The sequence below is a fragment of the Apium graveolens genome, chromosome 11 (assembly GCF_009905375.1).
Source record: "Apium graveolens cultivar Ventura chromosome 11, ASM990537v1, whole genome shotgun sequence".
Lineage (NCBI taxonomy): Eukaryota > Viridiplantae > Streptophyta > Magnoliopsida > Apiales > Apiaceae > Apium > Apium graveolens.
Genome location: NC_133657.1, coordinates 39,737,728 through 39,744,928, shown reverse-complemented (window position 1 = coordinate 39,744,928; position 7,201 = coordinate 39,737,728).

Genomic DNA, 7,201 nt, shown 5'->3' with positions numbered 1-7,201 from the left:
ATCGAGTTCTTGTTGGACTATTGGATATAGTACCAATGAGTAAGTTAAGATAGGCGCATTCGTTTGAGATGATTGTGCTGAGCTGGATGGAATTCCCGGAAGCTGCAAACTTCTATTATGGAATCTTTCAAGGCTACTACGATTCGACGACGATGAAGATTATCGATATCCTCAGAATATGAAGAAGCATCTAGAATCAGATGATGAGTCAAATGGAGAGTTTAAATTGGAGATAAGTATTAAGACTTTGGCAATACCTTCTATTTCTATAATTTCTTTTGACATCTCTCAAAAGAGATATCTGTTAGAAGGATATATTCCCTAACACTCGTTTAGTCATTTTGTTCCAGAATTTTGTTCCCTGGATTTCATTTCCTTCAGAAATATCATCTTTGAAATCTTTTCAGTTTTATTCAATTGATTTTGAATTCCTTTGATATTCTTTAATTCTGACTGAGATGAACAACCCTAACTATAGGGGACACAAGGTATACCTGCCTGTGTGATAGGAGTTGGAAGGGACGCCATCACTTGTGTGTATTGTGAATACATGAAGGTTAACCACCTTTAGTAGTGTCTTAATTTGGGCACGCAATACCAAGTTCATTTGATTATATTGATATCTCAGTTATTCATTCATTTCAACAACACTTTTTCACAAATTCAGATTTTGTTCCCATATAAAATTCTTTTCTCTATGAAATTCCATGTTTTATCATCTCAGATATTCGAAGGTATGCCAATTAAGTTAAGCTGAGTTATCCTGGTCAAGTCAAAGCAGGTTTATGTGATGGGATTACCACTAGCAACAGTGGACTGCGATGCGGTTATGATATCAATGGCGTGTAACGAAGTCAATCTGTTTCTTTACTTCTCTCTCTATCTATATCTCTCTTACTTTTATTCTCTTTATCTTTCTCTCTATTCTTCTTTCTTGCGATCAGTAAAAGTGATTCTATTGAAGAATTGGTCAAAGGATGTGGATGGAACAGTGGTGCAAGACGAAGCTTCTGTAAAAGTCTTATTATACAAGGAATACAAGATTCATTTGAGATTATGGAAAATTGAGGTTATTTGGAAATGGAAAGTTGGTTAGAAAACCCTTAGTGCTTTCTTCTGCTGATTCCGAGGACGGAATCCTTATAAGGGGGGTAGATTGTAATATCCCATATTTTTAAATATTAATATTATTATTATTATTTGGAATTATTTATGTGAATTTTATGTGAATTTTGGTGAATTATCTGATAAGTGGAATTGATGTTTGGATGTTTAGATATGATATTATTTGAGTATTTGAATTTTTATATGTCCAGAATAAAATATAGATAATTGTGATATTTTTCTGGTAATTTTTGGACTGTTAGATGATTTTATAATGATTTATAAATTATAAAATATTTTCTGAATAATTACCAAAATTATTTTATAAAGCCGGGAATCATCCGACTTCAACCGTTTTTACATTTTTACAACCCGAAACTCTTCCGAAAACTCCTTCCTAACCTAATCTGGTAATTCCGGACATTTTCCGTGTTTTGACTTTTTCAATCCGGATTACGGTTTGAACCGTGCGTGGCCCGGCGTAATATTTTCGATACGATAATCATTTCGGTAATCGACAAAAACCCGTATTCTCGAGAGACGGGATATTTTTATATTATTCTCGTATATAGTGTTTTATAAAAAGCTCGGTTTTGATAATTATCTAGTTCTGGTATTTAATTGTATCGTTTATATAGTTACTTAGTGGCTAAGTAACTAATTTAACGATCCAAAACGATCCAGAATGATCCAATATTCCATAAATATAAATAGCCTATTTCTTATTTCGTTTATTCCGTTTATTCATTTGCAACCAGTTAAAACACCGTAAATACAGAGAAAAACCCGAGAAAACCGATACGTTCCTGAGAATCAAACACACGAACGAAGGCGTTATCGAACTCCGATTCGGGCGTGCAGCATATCAAAACGAAGCTCTCGAAATCTTCTTTCTGAATCAATCATCAGTTTCTTTCCAGAAATCATGGTAATTTTCTTATTTAATTATTTATATTCGAATTATTTGATAATTAAATTATGAAAATTTGTTCTTGATGTTGTTGATGTGATTTGATGCTTCCATGTTGTAGAGCATGTTTTTCTGGTCGATTTGGTATATTATACTTCAAAAATAGAGTTCAATATCATATCGAAATTAAGGTTTGATTTTCTGAAAATTATTTGAATATGTGTTCTTGGTGTTCTTGAAAAGTTCTGAGAATCAAACCTAAATTTGAGGGTGATGCAGACTTCAGAATTCAAGGTATAAGTAACCAATATGTTCAGATTTTCATGCTCTTTCTGTTTAAGCCATCAAATCATTCAAACGATTAGTAATTTTCAAAATTCGATTCTAGGGTTCTTGACCCGAATTGGGGGTTTCTTGTTCTTGAATCGTCTGATGCTTTGGATGAGTAAATAAGCTTTATTATCGAATTTGCAATCAAATGGTATATCTATTCGATGATTATAACCCCTAGAGTAGTGAAACCGAGTTCATAGGTTTATGTATTTTTCAATTTGATTTTCTGAACTGTTCTTGAATTGTTGGTTGATATAATTGAGTGGGTTACATTCGTATGAATTTCAGCTTTAATTTCATATATAGCACATTAATTTTAGTAGAGTTTTATGTAAAATCGGTGGTTGGCCGGATTAATCGTCGGCGAGCTTCGGTGTTTGGCCGGAAACGGTGCGTCCCTGTTCGATTGTCGTCGTTGTTGGCTTAATCGAGTTGCTGAAATCATAAAGATTGTTCTGGTATAAGAATTGTGACGAGAGGATTATGTTGGTGGCAGGATTCGTGACCGCCGGAATCGGCCGGGAAGTCACCGGATTCCGCCATGGTTTCCGGCGATTTCTTCGCCTGTTCTTAGCAGGTCCACGACCCGACTTCTGACCCGGGAAATAACCCGGCTTCGATCCATTTTTCCCCAATTCCCTTTCCTGAATTCTGTTTCTGGATTTAGAAATTTAAAAATAAATGAAAATCTATTATTAATTTTAAAATTTTAATTTTTTTATTCATTATTTATTTCTGAAAATTATTTTTAATTCAAAAATAAATCTTAATTATTTAATTAATTAATTCTAGTTGATAATTAATTATTTAATTAGTCAATTAATTTAAATATTAATTGATTAATTAATTTAATTAGTTATTAATTAATTTTAATTGATTATTTAATTGGATTTAATTATTTAAAATTGATTTAAAAATTCCGAAAAATAGTTTTGAGCTTTAAAATATTATTTTAAATTATTCTTAAAGCTCGATAATTATTTTAAAATTATTTTAAAGTCACATTCGATTATTCGAACCCTATTATTTAATTATTAATTCGGAGACCGTTTTAATTCCGAAAAATATTCAAAAATTCATAATAAATCAACCGTTCGTCTGTTTAATACGAAACGAACGCGTACAGACTCAGAAAAATATTCCGCTTTCAATAAAAATATTTTCAAGACCCAGATCCTTTTATTTCGAAAGGTCGCTTGTTTTACGAATCATTCTGAGTCAATTTTTGATCGATAAATCATATTTTGATCCGATTTCAGTTTTAAACATATCGAGTCGACCCTTCTGATGAACTGAGTCTTATGTGATATGAATTATGTGATATATGAGTTATGTGCTTATGTGCTATATGAATTATGTGCATATGTGGGTCAAAATTCCTGTGTTTGGCTGATATAATTATGTGTAGGCTATCGTATGGGTAGACGATAGGATTTTGACGCGCAGTTCGTTGAGTGATTATCGTTTAGACGATTAAAGTTCTATATTTTAATTATAGATGCAGATCTCTCGAGTTGATCGGGACAAGACGTTGGATAAAGAATGAGATGGAATAGTATTGGGTAGCTGACTTCTAGTAATCGCAGGAGCAGCATATCAGTAAAGTGTTAGAAGGGAAGACGATGATGTTTTGAGACAGAATGTCAGAATTGATGCGTTATTGCGAGTGTGCTAACTGCTAAAAACCCAAAGGCAAGTATCCCTATCATCACTTATTGTTCAAGTGATATTTATTTTAAATCTTTTGATACAAGTATTGCTTTCCCTATTCAGTTCAAGATAGATAAATGTTTTACATATCGCTGAATTAAATTAATTCTGTTTATGCAAGCACTCTTCTGCTATTCTATGTTCAGAATAGATTTATAAATGTTTTGGGTTTTGAGAAAAATGATTTTGTTGCAAGTATTCCTGCCCAAGTGAATGAGGGAATAAAATTATTTCGGGTGTCGAGTATTATGACCCCTTTTCAATAAAATGTTTTTAAGATTGGATGGTTGCGTAAGAGGCCGTGGCGGCGGTCCAGCGTGAGCTATGTGTTATACATGATATAACACCTTGCTAGGCCGATATGTGCCTTGGGTACCCCTTTGTTTAGTTGGATATGCTTCGGCATACCGGTGTTGCTCCGCGGCTGATCACCAGCGGCAACACACCGTCGTTCGAGGATTCCAATCTAAATTATTATATTGCTTTTGACATCTTATAAGGAATGATTTATTAAGTATTTTGTTTTCGGATAAAAGATGAAATGTGGTTTTGATTCAGTTTCTTAGTTTGAGATTACTTAGTTTGTTGATAAATATCAAAGGTGGTATTAGTACATATGATTGATGTTGACTTCAGTATGGAATGTTGTGAGCATCAAAGTTCATATTGATATCTAATTTGATATGACAGTAAAATAAGTATTAATTTGAAGAGTTCGGTTTTGAATGAGTTTATGATCCACTCTATAATCATTCTTTCATGTTATTGTTGTTTACGATATTTCTGTAAACACTGTTTTACGAGTTTTATTCTCGTCAAGATTCAAAGTATTGCTGAAGCATTTCGCTAAAAAATATCAAATTGGTTTTGAATATAATTAAGGAATTAAATCTAGGATTCCTTAACTAAAATTTTATGATTCAATAATTATGATTTTAAATGTTCTGCTCTAATACAGATGTCGGTTTTATATCAAAAAGACCCTATATATGTCATAATGATCTTGCTGAGCATTTCTTTCGCTCATACTTGCCTGTTTTTAAATTTAACCTCCAGTGAGGATTAGCTTGTTGTTTAGCCGCGTAATTCAAGGAAGCAAGAGGAAGCTTTTCGAAGGTGGTTGGTCCAGGGTTTGCGGACTAGTGTAAGTTTTATTATGTAAAGTTGTTTATATTATATTATATTATAATTGTGTATTGTATTTGGGCCTAGTATACTTCTTTTCGAAGTTATACTAGCGGGTTAAGTTTTAAGGTTGAGAATTATTAAAAGAGTTTTAAAAGAAAATGAAAAATTTATTTGTGGAATTTGGAATTCTTGTTTCTAGAACTGTAACCTTAAAAGATCTTGGAGTAGTTAGGGGTCATTTATGATAATTATCTTCCCCTGGCATTTATTTATCGATTAAACAGGTTGATTTGGATTGAGGTTTCATAGTGACGACCAAATCCTCTGACCCCGGATTTGGGGGCGTTACAGTAACTCTCATTACTTGTGAAAATGATTATAGAGAGGTTGTTGTTCATACCATGTAGAGTATGGAATTGATTAATGAACCCCTGTTAATAACTTGAGATATCCTGTTTTGATCTTGATACATTGTTATTGATAAGCTTACTGATTCAACCCATTTGGTAACCTGTCCTTTATGTTCAAGTTATTTACTAAGCCATGAATTGTATAGAACCCTATAATTATCCTTGCGAACCCTATTTAATGATACCTCATTTCTTGATCACGCTATTGATCCCTAAACAGATGTTGATCCTTCTAATTTAAGCACATTGTTATCCTTGGCACATAATTCTTAGAGTTGTTCCTTGCTTGTCTTGAATCACTCCCTAAACTTTGTTTTTATGGAATTTGACTTAAGAGTGAGTTTCGACTCAAAAGAGTCTGAATGATTTCGTATTCTTGGTAATGATAAAATGAATTTAGAAAACCTATCTTTTTCCAAACTTAAGATTTTCCAAACGAATTGCTGATGGATTGGATTGGGATGTAAGAGGCTAGTGGGACTAGTCCAGTCATGGTAAGAGGCTAGCGGGGCTAGTCCAACTTAATGTTGAAATTATGCCGATTGGTACCTTAAAGACCGGATGGAGGTCGGTACGGGCTGATCACCCCTATTATAATGAAATGGAAAGATAAAGTGATCCAATCAAGGGTTCTAATTGGTTATTTAAAAGGGAACTGAAACTTTCTGTTCAGTAAATTGATTCTTGAAAATGACAATGGTTTATATTGTTTTGAAAAAAGTTGATTATGTTAATGTGAAGCTTAAAGCTCGAGAACCCTGATTTTTAATCTGTTGATCATATGATTGATTCCATATAATGAAATATTGTTGCTTTCCTCTTTCTGAAAGATCTATTATGATCCTTTAATGATTTGTGATGAATGTCGGCTTTCGTCCTACGTTGAGCCTTGTTCCTTAAAAGCTCCATATTGTTCCTTCAAAACCTTTCCTTAACCCAAAAGCTGGAAATCTGCCACCTAGATAAAAAAAATAGAATGCCCTGAATTTGGTAAAGTATATTATGGAGTTGATATCGTAGAACTGCTTTATAGTTACTTGCTGAATTTTATACTCATATGTTTTGTTTTAATCTAATTATGGCAGTTAAGCAAGAAGATGGTCAGGCTTAGGCGCACTGCTCGTAAGAGCGTACCTGGTGGTCCCTATCGTGTTGAGGGCTTCAGGTTGCCAGAGCAGGTAGTGGTATTTCTGAGTGAGCAAGCGCTTAGAAGGAAAGTTATAAAGATATAATGGGTTATCTATCGGTTCCCAGCCGGAATCGATTATGTTTACTTAATAATATTTTGGGGTTGTAAGTTATATTTTATGATTGGTAGTTGTAATATTGTCTCATACTTTATCCTGTTGATCCTGTTAGTAGTTAATCGGGGTTTATGCTTATTTAATTATTAGATTAAAGGTGTGTGAGTCCTTATTTTCTAACCCCGAGATTGAGGGCATCACAGGCAGCACCAACACTAGCACCAATATCGATGCAGGCATTTCCTCCATAACCATTACCACCACCTCCACCTCTACCACAGGGTCCAGCACCAGATCAGTTGCCTGCCCCAAAGGTGATTACTTTCCGTATTTTGAGCCGGAGATACCTGACTTTCCACCTT